Here is a 17854-nt window from a genome sequence, read left to right on the forward strand (position 1 = left end):
GAACGGTGTGCTCCTCAGAACTACTTCTTTTTATTTGTTTGACCTTCCTAATGAGAACAAGTTGATACAGCTATGGTTAATGAGCCAATTATTCTTTTTCTTCAGAATAGCATCCATGAAAGCATTCCACCACCACCCCTCAAGTTTAGGGTGGGAATCAATTAAAACCTATCCTATTATTTATATTTTATTACTGTTTGCATTTGGTAAGCCTTCCTCAATGAGATAATTAATTGGTCAAGAATAAAACTGCCCCTGAAGCCCATAGAGATTCCTGAACAGGCAATTCCACCTTTGCAGTTAATTTCACAAACTTAATTTCCTGAGGATGACTAGACCTGGCTTGTTGCTCTCGTTGCAACAGAAGGGAGCAAAATCTAATGAAATTACATTCTGCAGTGGATTCAAAGTTAAACCTAATATAACCAATGACTCCGAGCTATTATCTCCAGTACCGGAGGCAGCAGCTCAGGGTGGGACATCTCCTTTGCACGCAGAAGGTCCTATCTTTGGTCCATGGGATCTCCAGGAGGACTAAGAGAGGCTCCTGTCTTGCCTTTTGAATATCTATTTGCCAAACAACTATTAAAGGCACGGGAGCACAATTCATGACCAAGGGTCGTAATGCTAATGGTATCTGACAATAGCATTGGGGAGTTTTAAAATAAATACTGTATTAGAATAAAAATAGGTGAAGCTTGTTCTTTTATCAAAATATGTTCTATGTTGCCACCAGGGTTTTTTGTGTTTATATTTTTTACAAATGTGAAGGCTTTTTAGTTACCCTGTAGAATATTTAAAAAGGCCACTTAAAGCCAAACTCAGTGTTACACTGTGAGTGGAGCTGATGTTAACAACATTGCAATAGTGTATGTGTTTAATGATGAAAGCTGGAAGTTTGAGAGGAGAAACAATAGCAGTTGGGGCATGCAGGTGTGTTGTTTAACCCTTTCTTCTCTGACCACCCCCCCTTTCAGAATCATGCTTTCACCTGCTTTCCAGTCCTTGAAAAACCGGCGGTACAAATTAAAAGCAACCAACAGAAATGGAACAGAGTCCACAGGGCCACTCATCGGCCATAGGAAGTTTCTTCTGGACAAGGTAGGATGCTGCATCTTCTTTGGAAAGCCCCAGAGACAAGGACTGCTCCAACTCACAATATCAGCAAGGTGGAGCAATTGCTCATTGGCACAGGTGTTTCCAATTCAGATGCTGAGAGCATGTGGAGCAGTGATCACAGTGCATAAGTTTCAGGCTACATCCACACAGTGTATTCAAAGCACTATTATAATAGCACTTTAACAATTATGGCATCCTCCCAAAAAAACCAGGAACCCTAATTTGTTAAGGGTGTTGAAAGTTGTTAAGAGACCCCCTATTCCCCTCACATACTTACAATTAGCAGAGGGGGTTTAACAATCAATCCCTCTTCCTAGGGAACTCTGTGAATTGTAGCTCTGTATCTCAACAACTCCCAGCACCCTTAACAAGCTACACTTCCCAGGATTCTTTGGGGTATGAGTGTGTGTAATATTTATGGTGCAGGTGTGGCCTAAGCAGTGGTTGGGCTTGTATGGGGAGAAGCTGAACTCAGCTGCTAATGTACACTGACCTAGTCCATGTGACACAAGGACTTTTGAATGGACTGCGAGTGCTCTGCTGATTTCATTGCCTCAAGTAATGTTTCCTCTGGCCACCTCTGTGCTATAAGGTGGATGGATAGTCCTTAGTCGGCCTCTAGTGGGCCTCATAATAGGGCTTCTCTAACAGGGCTAGTAAAGAGGTGTGGTTGCTTCTGGCAGCAGGTTCTTGAGAGTGAGCAACAATTGTAAATTAATAAAAGAAAAGAGTGAGCAGCAACTGCAGCAAGATGTTGGAATACAGAGCTACATGTGTCACATTGCGTGCCTGAAGTAGCCTATGTCCTCAGGTGTGGTAGTGGATGCTGTTTCCCCCTCCACCCTCTGGTGTCGAAGCAAGATTCAGTCAGCTTCTATGCGTGGAATGGGAGATGCCACCTTGTCCCTTACCTCAGACTGTGAAATGTCATGGGTTGGCTCTGGACTCGGGCTTTGGGGTAAGTAGTTGGTATGAAACTTTAGGCAGCTACACTTACTGCACCTTCCTGCTGTGTTCCTAGTTTATAAGTGCATAGAAGAAAGCCCTCAGGCACCTTGTGAATCTAAGTTTCATTTTAGGTTTGTTTTGGGTTTGCTGTTTTGACATTGTGAGTAATCTGTGTTTGCATGTAAAAGCACTCCACGTTGCTTGATGCTGGAGACCTTTGGAGCTCTTGCTTTTCTCCAAGTTCACTAAAAATGCACGAAAATGGATTTTATTTTTTTTAAGGATTGCTATGCCAGATGTAGTGCTTTTGTAGCCAGCCTAACAGCTTGGATGGAAGTGCATTATCTTCCACCGCCAAACGCAAGAGGCAAACATTGTGGAGCAATTTTCAGTCTCTTCTGGAAGTGATGTGAAGGCAATCCTTTTAGGGTTTTATTCCCCAGTGCTTGCAATGAACAATTGAAGCTGCACTATTACTTGAATCCTCTGTGAAATTGGAGAAGCAAATTAGCTGTGAAAAATGCAAGAATTTCCGAAATACGGGGGACTAATGTGACAACTGAGTATTATGGAATAATTGAATTAGTTCTGTGGTACGGATTTTAAATAAGGGTAACAGAATAGAGCAGGGCTTTTGTTCCCAAATGAAAGAATGGATTTAACATTCTGGGGCTCAAGAGCCGCAGTTCAGAGTAAGAGAAAGTAAGTGTCAGAGGGCTTTTTGCCACCTAAGTGTGAATATTTGTCAAAGCTAAAGGCTTGCAGTAAAATACTCTGGTATAAATTAGAGAAGTCTTTTGAGGTGGTTCTAATTTATTTATGGATGCACCACACAGGCTGTTTATTATCAGCTCTGTTTCCCAAATGCTTGTTGTTTTTAATGAATGCAAACGAGAGCCAAGATTACACAGTCTCCTTTTTGACTCCCGTCCTAGCCCCAAACTGTGTACTCGCTGGATGTAATGTATGAAAAGCTCTCTTTTCCCATCTTGCCCATTAGGGATGGGAAGGTCAACCTATTTCTGTTCTCTGGGTCAGTTCTTTGTGTGCTCAGTGATCCTAGTTTCTCCATTTTAAACATGTGTGCGCACACACAAAAAATTCGCATATCAATTGAACCAATTTTGTGTGACCCCCCAAAAAACACACCATCCAACTGTGTTCCTAATTTTGATCATGAGATGGCAAATTTTCTGTGTGCATGGTTCCTCCTCTCGTTTCCTTTCTTTAATGGAGGAACGTTCAGTTACATGAGCTGTCATTGGTAGTTTTTAGTGATGCAGTTGAGCAACAAGTTTATGCCGTCGTCTTCTCTTTGTGAGAGCTATGCCTAACAGTACAATTCTAGAAAAAAATAATCTGGGAGGTTTTTAGCTCCCCCCTGCCCACTTTGCCAAAAAAAACCCCTAAAATGAAACTTCTTTTATGACAAAGAATTTATGACTCTATATGTGCCTATCAGACAAAATGAGTTATCAAAGGAAGTATGCCAAGCATGAAATCCATATCCCACTATTCTGTGATTTGCTGTTGACACAGTGGTTCAGCTCTCCTGACCACAGAGGCTACCTCCTTCACTTCAGTGAAAGAAGCTTGTGCTTTCCTTTGTAATCACAGAATGAATCCTCCCATTTACTGAGGCGAATGGGATATCTAAAGGATTTAGGGAAGCGTACATGGGAGTCTCTGGATGGCTATATCTTTTTCCTACCCCCTCTTTCCATATTTGTATGGCTGAGAAGTTGCTGGATTATTCCTATTGTTTGAGATTGTCCAGCTGAGCCAACTTCAGTCCTTCTCCAAATAGCTCAGGCTGCAGCAGTCTTAACTATACTATTTACTCAGAAGTAAATCCTATTGAATTAAGTGGAGCTTACTCCCACGTAGCTGGGGTTAGGTCTGCAGTTTTAGTGTGACTCATGTGGTGCAGTTATACTACCCGCCAATCTGTGATTTTAAGATTACCTAGCACTCCATCATGGATAAGCAAAGAAGTCACATCAAGGTTACTGATTAAGCCTGCCTAGAAGAGGGGGAAATCTAGTAGCAATTTCCATCCAAGATAACCATCTTCCTCTGCCCCAGGAGGCACCTACCATCTCCCTAGCACCCCCATGGCTCTAATTGACTAGAAATGGTCAAATTCTAACTTGGGTCCCAAACTCTTAAAAATGGGCTGTAGCCATGCAGTTCTTTGTCCCTTATGAGCCTCTCAACATGCAACTGATACCTGAACCTGCCTTCACCAGAGGTGACCTTGGAGAGTAAGTTTGCTTGGATTAAGTGTAGGGTTAGGGTTTGTCCAACCAATATTCTGCTAGTGTTTTATTTCAGTTTTGAGCTGCATACTTACTATTCCCTCATATTTTGCCTACATATATTCCTTTTGAATGAACCACTTAATTGGATTTCTGGGCTGTCCACATTGTCAAAGGGCCTGGGAGAAGAACAGGGTGATGACAGGGTGAAGCTGCCAAGCTGGAGACTTGGCATTCATCTGGATCTTCCCCTACTCCCAAGGAGACCACCATAAGGCAGTGGGAATCCTGCACCCTTGTCTCTAGGGTAGGTGGTTGCAGCAGAGATAAAGAACTAGGACAGGTTCCCCAAAGATATTAACTTGCTGCGTTGTCTTTTTCTGTAATGATAAAACTACCAAGGTTTGTCCTGTCCTAAATATTGTGAATCCCTGGTTCTTTTATTGTTACTACCGTGACTATCACATTTTGCCATTGAAACTTTCAGCCCAGTTTCTGTATTCTTTCCCTTTCTTCCCTTGAGTGAAGAACTGCACATTTTACAAACGTGACTTATCGCTCCTTTTGGACTCCTTCGTTCAAAACAAGAATAATGTTTTCCTGCTGTGCAACTGTTCAAGCATAAGGGTACTTAGCTCAACAGGGAGCCATTTGCAGCCCAAGAACCTTCCACACAGAGCTGTTTCAGATGTACTGCTGTTGTGCAGGAACAGGATGTGAACATTCCATGTGCTTCCTGTTCCACCACAATGTTGTTGCATGTATCAAGGCCTGCAGCAGATGCTGAAGGTGCTTTCATGTTCGGGAGATGCAAATGCTATATTTCAGACATGACGTTCTGGAACAGGAAGCATGAGGATCTTGATATCAGTCACAGTTAAACTTCTATTTTTAAAATTTCATGACCGGAAAAGCCATTAAGTACCTATCTTTCTTCTAGTGCAGTTTCCAGATCTGAAATAGAAAGTCTTCCAGTTTGGATCCAGTTTGAATTCAAATAAAGAGCCACATTAAGGATGCTGATGTTAGAATAAGATTTTTTTTAATGATACCCATCTTCATAATTTCATCACATCTCTAGCTGCAACCCTTGCAACAGCTTGGGGACTTTGTACCTACTGGAGTTAATCTCACTGAGTACCCACTATGGACTATATTTGAAAACTGTTTATTTATTTTTGACTATTTTAAATGTATTTTTTCCTGATATACCAGCGTTTTCACCTTCCCACCATTGAGCTGATGGGATTTCTTCCCCTAAACTCCCTCCCAAACCACCCTACAATCGACAATCTTTTCCATGTTATCTTTTGTTAATGTATAGTATGTCTTTGAATCAGACTCATATAGCACACCCAAAACCTCCAAAGGTGTGAGAACCCTAGCAGTTTCTTCAAAAATTTCTTTGTTAGAAATAAAATAATAGATAGGATGGATATTAAACCATTTGACTTGAATGTTGGCTAGTAAGTCTCCCAGTTGTTCTTTCATAAGTGGATATAAAAGTCCCTAAACTGGTATAGTTATTCACCTCCCTTACCAGTCCTTTATTCATCTGCACTGTTGAAGGAGGGATAATTTAATATAGGCATCAAGGGGAACCTACTTGGGATTCATTTAAATTGTCATGCTTTCTGCCTTATCTTCTGTTGTTTATGTATGAACACAACACAAGATTAATTGTTAATTGTAAATTGTGTGTTTTCTTGATGAGGTCTGGGAGCCCGCTCAGAGTACAAACTAAGCTTCATCAGCCAGGCAACACCTCCGCTGGCCTCCTGGGTCACAGCTATTTCTCTTAAAGGGGGCTTGTGTACAGTATTTAGTTGATAATGTATACATTACACTTTCCATACCATAAATGTGCACCTTGTGAATGCAACACAAACTATTGCAGACGTATGAGAGCTTGTTGGAAGGCTGCACCAGCAGAGGGATGTCCTTTGATTCTGACAGTTCCATCTCCACCCAAAGTTGGTCTTGCCACTGAATTTATTGGTGCAACTGAACCCTGTCAAGTAGACCCCTCTTGGACCAGATTTGTACATTGCTTGCAGGCAAATACCGTATTTTTTGCTCTGTAAGACTCACTTTTTCCCTCCTAAAAAGTAAGGGGAAATGTGTGTGCGTCTTATGGAGCGAATGCAGGCTACGCAGCTATCCCAGAAGCCAGAACAGCAAGAGGGATTGCTGCTTTCGCTGCGCAGCGATCCCTCTTGTTGTTCTGACTTCTGAAATTCAGAATATTTTTTTTTTCTTGTTTTCCTCCTCCAAAAACTAGGTGCGTCTTAAGGTCTGGTGCGTCTTATAGAGCGAAAAAAGTATTTACTACCACTCAAGTAGCAAGTAGCAAAATTTGTTCTGCCAAACAACCTACAGGGGTGCGTGAGAGGTGCTTTCCCCCTCCCATATTTTTAACACTTAACATAGCTTACTGCGGAAGGGCAATGCAGGATTTATATCTGAAGGAGAAGAAGCATCATTTTTTGTCTGTTTCTCCTTGTATGCCTGTTTGCTGAGTATGTTAAATTGATGGTTTGCAGTATTTAAATTGTGGTGGCCCGTGGCTTTAAACAATAAAGTTTTATTCTGTTCTAACTGGTGCAATGGAAAAGCTTCATAATATATTTTCCGTTTTGGAATTCCTTACTCGCATTGTATAATAAATCACATCCAAGTCTTTTATTCTCATATTCTGAAAAAAATAGTTATTAATGGAAGGCCTGCCATTTCCCAAGCAGTTTTCCTGGAATTAAAACGTGAAGCACCTGAAACATAAACAATAGTCAGGGGAGACAATGTTTGTTGCTGCTGTTCTGTCTAACTGGGAGAACTTTAAGCTCCTTTGGCTTTTACTTACTTTCCTAACGCTTTTGGCCACTGGGCATAGGCTTACAGCAGGTGTGGCCGATGGAGAACTTTGGGCTCTCAAATTTCCCTGACTCCCTGTGTAACACTAAAATCTCTCCCCCACCGGCCTCTCACGCTCTGTTCAACAGCATTATTGTGGTGCTCTCTGCAGTGTAGTTCCCAGCGCAACTGCTCTGGTCGTGCCACCCCGAAACTGCCTCTGATGTGGCTAACCTTTTTTTGACCTGAGGGCAGCATTATGAATTGGTTCCTTCTCCAAGGGCCAAATGCCCCTGTTCTGTGCCACATCCAACTAGAAGCATCATGGAGTGCTTGGGAGGGGTGTGAGGATGGCTTTGCTGCTGTTCTTTCTTTCTTTGCCAGTTTGGAATATGTACTCTTTTTTGCATTGTTGTTTCTCATTCTGTGTGCTTCCTAGAATCATAGAATCATAGAATCATAGAAGAATCATAGAAGAATCATAGAATCATAGAGTTGGAAGAGACCACAAGGGCCATCGAGTCCAACCCCCTGCCGAGCAGGAAAAACCATCAGAGCACTCCTGACATATGGTTGTCAAGCCTCTGCTTAAAGACCTCCAAAGAAGGAGACTCCACCACACTCCTTGGCAGCAAATTCCACTGTCGAACAGCTCTTACTGTCAGGAAGTTCTTCCTAATGTTTAGGTGGAATCTTCTTTCTTGTAGTTTGGATCCATTGCTCCGTGTCCGCTTCTCTGGAGCAGCAGAAAACAACCTTTCTCCCTCCTCTATGTGACATCCTTTTATATATTTGAACATGGCTATCATATCACCCCTTAACCTCCTCTTCTCCAGGCTAAACATGCCCAGCTCTCTTAGCCGTTCCTCATAAGGCATCGTTTCCGGGCCTTTGACCATTTTGGTTGCCCTCCTCTGGACACGTTCCAGTTTGTCAATGTCCTTCTTGAACTGTGGTGCCCAGAACTGGACACATTACTCCAGATGAGGTCTGAACAGAGCAGAATACAGTGGCACTATTACTTCCCTTGATCTAGATGCTATACTCCTATTGATGCAGCCCAGAATTGCATTGGCTTTTTTAGCTGCCGCGTCACACTGTTGGCTCATGTCAAGTTTGTGGTCAACCAAGACTCCTAGATCCTTTTCACATGTACTGCTCTCAAGCCAGGTGTCCCCCATCTTGTATTTGTGCCTCTCATTTTTTTTGCCCAAGTGCAATACTTTACATTTCTCCCTGTTAAAATTCATCTTGTTTGTTTTGGCCCAGTTCTCTAATCTGTCAAGGTCGTTTTGAAGTGTGATCCTGTCCTCTGGGGTGTTAGCCACCCCTCCCAGTTTGGTGTCATCTGCAAATTTGATCAGGATGCCCTTGAGTCCATCATCCAAGTCGTTGATAAAGATGTTGAATAAGACCGGCCCCAAGACAGAACCCTGTGGCACCCCACTAGTCACTCTTCTCCAGGATGAAGAGGAACCATTGATGAGCACCCTTTGGGTTCGGTCAGTCAGCCAGTTACAAATCCACTGAGTGGTAGCATAGTCAAGACCGCATTTTACCAGCTTCTTTACAAGAATATCATGGGGCACCTTGTCAAATGCCTTGCTGAAATCCTTGGCAGGGTTAGGGTGTGCACGGTTCAGGGGTGCTATTGGGGAGGGGGCAGGCTAAGGGGATATTGGTGCACTTGCGGTGCTGCCGCCACCACATGTGTTTATTTATGGTGCCACTGGTGGGGCCTACATTTGGGTGCCGTGGTGGAAAGGTGTGGCTGTGCCTGCTGGGGGAGCTATATGTGGATTGGGTACTTTGGTGATAGTGCTATGGGTGGTATGGGAATGTCTGCATTCCTTCCACTGTGATTGTTTCCCTTTTCCCTGCACTACGCCATCTCAACCATCCACACAGGGTTTAGGATAGGCCAGAATGGGTCCAGTGCATCTATCCCATGGGTAGGCAAACTAAGGCCCGGGGCCCGGATCCGGCCCAATCACCTTCTAAATCTGGCCCGCAGATGGTCTGGGAATCAGCGTGTTTTTACATGAGTAGAATGTGTCCTTTTATTTAAAATGCATCTCTGGGTGCTTTGTGGGGCCTGCCTGGTGTTTTTACATGAGTAGAATGTGTGCTTTTATTTAAAATGAATTTCTGGGTTATTTGTGGGGCATAGGAATTTGTTCATCCCCCCCCCCAAATATATTCCAGCCCCCTACAAGGTCTGAGGGACAGTGGTATGGCCCCCTGCTGAAAAAGTTTGCTGACCCTTGATCTATCCTATGGTCGATATGCTCGCTCATAATTGTTCTGCTCATCAGCAGAATTAGGGATTAGTATCAGAATATGTTTTGTGCTTAGGTTGTTGAGAGTATCCAATCTAATGGACACCCGAACTTCAGTGCAGTTGTAGGTCCACTAGTGTATTAATCTACCTAGAATTTTATCTTCCCGAGCTATTAGGGCTGGTTATACACCACTTTAAAGCAACTGCATTGTTCTTGGACTGCTCCCCCCCCCCCCACCATTGAAGGACACCCCCCCCCTGCACACTTAATAAATATAAAGTGTGTCTGTGCTGGGCGGGGGAGTTCACTTTCTAAATACTATTTAACTTCTTTATCTAATTGTTTTGACACAAACAGGATGTAAATGGCTTTCTCTTTCTAAAAACTCTAAACAATTTCAGTTTTTACATCAAATTAAAGTAGCTTTGAAAGGAAATAATGCATCTACAGATGGTGCTGAATTGCATAAAATTAATTACTACATGTGCAAGTTCTCAGTAATTAATTCCATTGAGGCTTGTAAAATCCATTGCAAGCACAATTAGATGTTTTTAGCCTTCCTTTTGTACCTGAACATTTTACTATCTTATGGCAGACCATGTTGCAATGACAAGGAAAAATTCTGTACTGTTGCCCAGGGAAGGAGGACCTCATTTTCTACTTCCGTGAATCTGAAACAAATGGCCACATCCTGAAAATTAATTTCGATTAAAAAGCAGCAGAAGCCCAGTGCCTTTTCTTTCTGAGTTCAACAATAACATTTCAAACAGGGGTAGCCAACACAACAACATTATTTGCACCCCACCCATCTGACTGGGTTGCCCCAGCTACTCCAGCATATTGTCCTCCAGTTGTTTGGGACTACAACTCCCATCCTCCTTTCACCCTTGGCCATTCTCATTGAGGCTACCATTGCATTACAGGTTTGTAAGGAGGGTGTAAGGGACGTGTGTGGCGCTGTGGGTTAAACCACAGAGCCTAAGGCTTGCCGATCAGAAGGTCGGCAGTTCGAATCCCCACGATGGGGTGAGCTCCTGTTGCTTGGTCCCTGCTCCTGCCAACCTAGCAGTTCGAAAGCACGTCAAAGTGCAAGTAGATAAATAGGTACCGCTCCGGCGGGAAGGTAAACGGCGTTTCCGTGCGCTGCTCTGGTTAGCCAGAAGCGGCTTAGTCATGCTGGCCACAGCTGTACGCCAGCTCCCTCGGCCAATAATGTGAGATGAGTCTACGACTGGACCTAATGGTCAGGGGTCCCTTTACCTTTACCTTTAAAGAGGGTGTTGTGATTTGGGACCTCCAGGTCACATTTCAGTGGTGGTGGTGGAAGAGGGACACACACACCAGATTCACAACAAGATGTTCTTTAAGCAAGATTTGATTGCAAAGGATAAGAAATAGGTAACACTTGCAGTTACTATTTTATAACTCATATGAAGGACCAGTCAAATAGTCTCTTGTGTGAAAAGAAAGGCACCTTTAACTAGTACATAAACCTAGATATGGTCCAGCTAGATTATATGTTAAATGAGCAGTGTGCAGCACTAAGCATGGGAAGCCTGTTGTATTTCATTTTGACTGGGGAGGGGAGTGCCAATGGGAGTCACACAACCACCCACCCATCTGAAAACTAATCTCCCCTTGGTATGAGAAATGTTTGTTGTGGCTGTAGAGGGAAGGGTTACACCCATTGAAAAACGGCCCCCTACCCTTAGTATGGCATTTAAAAAAACTGTGGATGAGGGAATGGGCCAGAGCTCAGGGACTGAGTATCTGCTTTGCATGCAGGTTCAATCCCCGGCATCTCCAGATAGGGCTGGGAACATATTCCCTGTCTGAAATCATGGAGAGCCACTGTCAGCCAGTTTAGGCAAAACTGAGCTACATGGTCTGACTTGGTATCTAGCGAAACCTTCTCAGCTTTTCTACTCCATGCCTTCCTTGAGGGGTTGTGCCTGACTGGAATGCATTCTTGAGCTGTGATCATGGTTCTTGCTTGCCTGGATGGAGGTGTGTGTGTGTTTAGAAACCTCTGACTTATCTTTGGCTAGAACATAGCCTGCTGTGTAAAAGGAAGAGTCACACACATTCTTCCATTCACTTTCGCCTCTGGCCACACCCTCCCCTGGCAATGCAGTCCTCAGAAACTTGCCTATAATGGGAAACAGCCCTCTCCTGCTGAAAAACGTCCCCTGCCCATACCCTAAATGATGCCAAAGCTGTGATTAAACCCCAACTGAGCAGTGATTGTGCTAACTTCCACTAAGATAAAGGTATGAACTTTTAAGCTTCGCAGCACCTTTCTCCAGGATGAACAGAAGGGCAAAAAGTGCTTCATGAGGGAAGAAATAATTTATATCCTCTCAGGAGGTGAGTTTGGGAGTATTGTTAGGCCATGTTCCAGTAGTGGTTGGCAGTGCAGTGAGTGGAACTCATCTGACCACCTGCCACCAGCTTTGCTGTGGCTTAATGGGAGAGGAAAGGTGGCAGTGAGATTGGTATGGTGTTGAGACACTAATGGGAGAGCCAGACTGGATAAGCCAGTGTGTTTTCACTGACCTTGCCCCCCAGCGACACCCTTGATGAGAGGTTGGGTAAGTGCCTTTGCCCTAATAGCTGCTACTGGCTTGGTCAAAGCAAGCTTGGACACCCAAGGGTTGGTCTTGTGGTAGGAAAAACACTCTTGTGAGCCTTCACAGCAAGCACTCTGCAAATCAAAGATACAGTGACACCTCAGGTTACATATGCTTCAGGTTACATATGCTTCAGGTTACAGACTCCGCTAACCCAGAAATAGTGCTTCAGGTTAAGAACTTTGCTTCAGGATGAGAACAGAAATTGGGCTTCGGTGGTGCGGCAGCAGCAGGAGGCCCCATTAGCTAAAGTGGTGCTTCAGGTTAAGAACAGTTTCAGGTTAAGTACGGACCTCCGGAACGAATTAAGTACTTAACCTGAGGTACCACTGTATCTTATAGGTACAAAGAGGTGAAGCATCCAGTTTTAAAGATTTGTTTTGTATTAATTCTGATACGAACTGACCTGATCTGGACTAGCCCAGCTAATGTGTGGACTGGGATGCATGTCTCCGTCATTGAATGATAGAACTCGTTAGAAGGGACTCCGAAGGTCACCTAGTCCAATCCCCTGCTATGCATGAATTTCGGCTAAAGCAGTCATGAGAGATGGCTATCCAGCATCTGCTTTAAAAACCGCCAGTAATGGAGAGTCCACCACCTCTGGAGGGAGTTTGCTACAGTGCGGATCAGCTCTTAACTGTCATAAACAGGCATAGGCAAACTCGGCCCTCCAGATGTTTTTGGCCTACAACTCCCATGATCCCTAGCTAGCAGGACCAATGTTCAGGGATGATGGGAACTGTAGTCCCAAAACATCTGGAGGGCCGAGTCTGCCTGTGCCTGGTCATAAAGTTTTTCCTGATGTTTAGCTGGAATCTCCTTTCTTGCAAGGTTTTCTGCATCGCTGAATTCTGTGATGCAGTTCTCAGCTCAAAAACCATTGGAATGTATTGATTAATTCATATTTTGAGAGGAAATATGTATTGAAATGCAGGTTTTCATGAAAAAAAAGTTTCAAAAAGAGATTTCAATCAAATTTTTCATGCATCTTTTAATTTAAAAAATTCAGATTAATGTAGAAATGGGACGGAATAGGGTTATGAATGAACACATTCAAAGGTGACATGGACTGGAAACTAATTGGTCTGTCCATACCAACCTATCAGAGCTGGAGCTTGCTTTTGCTGCCAGTCATGCTTTCTCCTGAATCCCTTCTTCAATGTATGCAGCTTGTGTGCGGGAAGAGTTGTCCTGTGCTTGATGATTGAATTGGCAATGCAGGAGAGAAAATGGCTCTGGGGAAGAGAGATATAACAAGGTACTGATAACTAGGCTGCCAAAAAGAAAGAAAAAAAGAGTGAATGAGAGTCTGGAGGGGAGAAGAAGGCTGAAGAAGTAATAGGGAGCTGTGGCGCATGTGTGAAAGAGAGGAGGGGAAGAATAAAGACTAATGAACACTAATATTTCAGGCATTAGGTATGACAGGTGTGCATTTGCTCTTATTTTTCTGCATGGATAAAAGTGGGGGGGGGGGCAAATCAGCACATGAGAAATAGAGACAGACAGACAGACAGACAGACTGCTTTCTGTTTATATCCGCAACTGGAAAATGCAAGTCCTCATTGGAGAATTTATTACCATTTTAATAGCTGCAAGTGGACAGGTTAATGGATTTCAAGAAAACTGTAGCATGTGCACCTGGCAAATGCATATTTCTAGGTGCTGTGTGAATCGTTCGTGCAGGTGTGTGTGCCCCAGAGAACTGGCATTGGCTGTGTGGATCAGTGTCATGTTGCCTGTGAAATAGGACAAAATCCTAAGGGAGGAATTCAGTGCTGTGCTTTTATAATAGTTCCGCCAGTGCAACCCAATTGTGTGAAAGGGGCGGGGAAAGCCCCATTTTGCTATTTGGGATCTGTTGCATTGCCTCCCTCTAGTGCAATGGTTTTGTTGAATCCAGCCCTATTTACGTATTTTTCGCACCATAGGACGCAGTTTTTCCGTCTTAAAAACTAAGGGTGAAAGTCTGTGTATCCTATGGAGCGAATGCAGGGGGAGAGGCAGGCAGGAAAAGCCCCCAAGAGCCACACGCAAGCTTCGTGCAGCTCTTGCGGGCTTTTCCCCAGGAGGGAGAAGGGACTGACGCGGTCAGTCAGTCCCTTCTCCCTCCTCTAGACAAGCCTTGCGCAATCTTTCCAGCCGCGGGAGGCTGAGCAAGGCTAAAGAGGAAGCCCGGGTAGCGAGCGCGATCCATCCCCTCGCTGCCCGGGCTTCCTCTTTAGCTTTGCGCGCCTCTCCAGCCGCGGGAGGCTGAGCAAGGCTAAAGAGGAAGCCCGGGCAGCGAGCGCGATCCATCCCCTCGCTGCCCGGGCTTCCTCCTTAGCCTTTCGCCTCTCCAGTCGCGGAGGCTGCGCAAGGCTAAAGAAGCCAACTTTTAAAAAATCTCTCTATCTCTCTTTTTCTTTTTTCGTCCTTTCTCCACCCCCTTCTTTTCCTCTGGATCAGTGTTTTTATCTAGATTAACGTTTTAGTTTGGGGGGGGGGGAATATTATAAAAAAGGAAACTTTGCAGCTTTTATTTTAGTATACAATAAAAACAGATTAAACAAAACACAAAAGAAGGAAATAGCACAGAAGAAGAAGAGAAAAGGGAAAGCCATTTACCAGAGGTAGATCTTAACCCTTGCCTCACCTGGGAGCTTCTCTGGGCAGGAATTCCCTCGGCTTAAGTGGGGTGGGGGGAGGGTGGCAGGTAGGGGGGTATCTACCTAGACACTGAAGCCACATGTCTCTCCAATGAAAATTGGGAGTGGGCATTGTGTGAAGTGGCTGTGGATCTCCTGCCGCAGATGTGTAGGACTGTATAGAGTTGGGAGGGCCACCCGAGGGTCATCTAGCCTAGCCCCCTCACAATGTAGGAATTACAGCTAAAGAACGCCAGGCAGATGGTCCCCCAACTGCTGCTTAAAAGCCTCTTGTGGTGGAGACCCCCAACACCTTCCAAGGTCATAGAATTGCAGGGTTGGAAGGGAACCCCAGGAGTCATCTAGTCCAGCCCCGGTGGACAGCGGGCACGATACATCCCGTTGCACAAGGCTAAAGATGCTGCTTAAGGCTAAAGAGGAAGCCAAGGCAGTGAGCGGGATGGATCGCGCTCGCTACCTTTTCTTCTTTAGCTGCGCTGGAGGTTTAGCTCCTGGCTGGAGAGGTTGAGCGGCTATGGATCCCGCTCGCTGTCTTGGCTTCTTTGCTCTTTGGGGCTGGGGGGGGGAACCCAGGCTTCCCTCACAGCCCCGAGAAGCTCTGGGAGAAGCAGACAGGCTGCACGCAGCCTGTCCCTTGCTCTTTGGGCTGGGGGGGGGGGGAATAATATTTTTTCCCTTGATTTCCTCCTCTAAAAACTAGGTGCGTCCTGTGGTCCGGTGCGTCCAATAGAGCGAAAAATACGGTATCTTCCTTCTCTGTTGCTTAGCAGAATTTGCAAAGACTTGAGGATCCTTTCTTTTTTAAATGCCTTTGGCACCCCTTTGAGATAATACAGTATGCACATGCCAGACTTTCAAATACTTAGGTTGTATGAAGCTGCAGTCCCATTTGCTTAAGCCCAGAGATTTGCATGCACTGTACATCCAATTGCATGTACAGCAAGATGAGGGTGGGAGGAAGGTCTGATTTTTCAAGACAAAGTGTTGATGCTAGTAATTGGCGCAGACCTTTACCCACACGTTCTGATTACAGCCCTGCAAACACTTCTCCTAGTCACTTTTCTGTAGGGTAACCAGCATCATATAACCAGCATCCTTGAGTCTACTTAGTGCATGAAGGGGTTAAAACCATAGAGTAAGTTGTCCTGCCAGGCTTAGCCTATGTCACTTCCCCTCACCTTGGGAGGAAATGGGTAACTAAATATTTGCTACCTCACTCTACATGTGAATTCAGTATGTAAGGAGCTCTGAGCTGGTCACTCCAGCCAACCACATGACTTTAGCTAGCCTCTTTTGCTTCAGACCAGAATAGTCTGAAACTAGCATCTTCCTATACCAATAGTTTACAAACTTATACCTGATTGCTATATGGAAAATCATATGAATTTGACCTTTGAAGAGTTTTGTAAGTAAAACAATTTTATGACTTGCCAAATGTGTGGTTTATCTCTCTGCTAGGGAGAGAACTTATACCATACTGGAGAGAACTTTTAAATGGGTACTTTTGGGGGGTTCACTGGAAGGGCACATTTTAAAGGTTTTACTGCCTATATTTCCACACTTTCCTTTGCTGTGATATAAAATGTCTGCTGGGGTTCTCTTCCCAAAGGGTACTTGCCCCAAACGTGGGTCTCGACTTCCAGGATTCTAGCATGTTCTTCATGCTGGGCTGACTTCTGGCCACTGTGCACTCATCTCATCCTTGTCACTGCTGCTGCCCATTTGCTTGCCCTGTGCCCTCTGGGCCTAGTCTGCACCACCTCCAGAGGCAGAGGGCAAGGAGACAGATAATGTTGTTTACTTCCATAGCTGGTCACTCACATGGCAAGGATGGGTAAACAGACAGCAACTGGAAGGAGAAAGGGCTGGGGATCTCTGGTGTGGTTGGCAATGGGTCCCTTATTGCGGCATTGGCCTCACCCCATGCCTAACAATTAGGGATGGACAAATCTGTCCATTTTTTGTTCCTCTTGGTGTCTCGTTTTTCCAATCTTAAATTTAGTTCTCCACATCAGTTTGCTTTTTGTGACTCCTCATGAGATTCCATCAGAATTTTAGTGCATATTTCTCTTAATATGTGCATTTTGCAAGCAATTTCTCTAATGTAATGTGTTTTTGAATGTTTGTATGTGCATTTTTTGCCCATTTCTCCTTAATATATGCATTTGTATACATCTCCTCTTCTTCTTCTTCTTCTTCTTCCTCCTCCTCCTCCTCCTCCTCCTCCTCCTCCTCTTCTTCTTCTTTTTCTTATTCTTCAAGAACTGAATCACAAAATTTGGGGAACTGTGAATTTGAAAAGTTGGCTGGGTTTCAGTTTACATATTTTTTTGGGAAGTACAAACCAGACCAAATTTATTCCCTCAATGATGCCAGTCCCTGTTGCTGATCTTGATCGGAGTTCAGCTGGGGATAGACTGGCATCATTAGAGAGGCTACATGGGGGAATAAACCAATGATGTGACTTACATTTGCTTGTAATAATTTATTTCCCAGTGTACACATGATTGGGGGATTCCTGGGTTTAAGCAGATGGGTCTGCTACTATCTCCTGTAGCCTGAGATCGATTTAGACCTTAGAGAATTGTGTGTCTCCTTTGCCCATCGTTGATATGTTAAAGAAGCTATTTTACAAGAAAAATAAAAACATTTAAAAGAAACTGAAAACTGAGCAACAATTATTATAAGGCCATATTGCGGGGGGGGGGGGGGTAAGTTCTGGTATGGATGACAGAATTTATTGTATATCATAACATTTGAGATCAGTGCATGGCTTAAGAATAAATAGCAATTTTGGGAGGGGAAACACTAATCCGAACAATTGCTCTTATTTAACAGATTGAAAAAGATTCCAGGCTTCAATCCAGCTTTCTGTCCTTTTCATATTTTATGCTAACAAGCTAAGAGAGGGCCTGGTTTTCCATTTGGCATGCTTAGCAAGTATAGTAAGAAGCAATCTCCTATATTAGGCTTCCTTTAATCTGGTGCCCCCCCCCCCCAATATTTGGGACTGTAATTCCCATCACCCTTGACCATTGGTGCTGTTGGCTGGGGTTGACAGGAATTGTAATTCAAAACATCTGGTGGGTACCATGTTTGGGAATGCTGTCTTTCTATCA

The 17854-nt window shown here is 44.2% G+C and overlaps 1 long non-coding RNA gene across 1 annotated transcript in view; it reads left to right on the top strand.

The window, feature by feature from the left end:
• LOC308472838 overlaps positions 1-17854 on the top strand; it is a 193111-nt gene that overhangs the window by 87752 nt on the left and 87505 nt on the right. Inside the window, exons 9-10 of the long non-coding RNA XR_013983758.1 lie at positions 978-1101; positions 1931-2077. This is a non-coding gene — a long non-coding RNA (uncharacterized lncRNA). The remainder of the gene's footprint in view (positions 1-977; positions 1102-1930; positions 2078-17854) is intronic.

Source organism: Podarcis pityusensis (genome assembly GCF_964106645.2).
Source record: "Podarcis pityusensis genome assembly, chromosome: 3".
Taxonomy (NCBI): Eukaryota; Metazoa; Chordata; class Lepidosauria; order Squamata; family Lacertidae; genus Podarcis; species Podarcis pityusensis.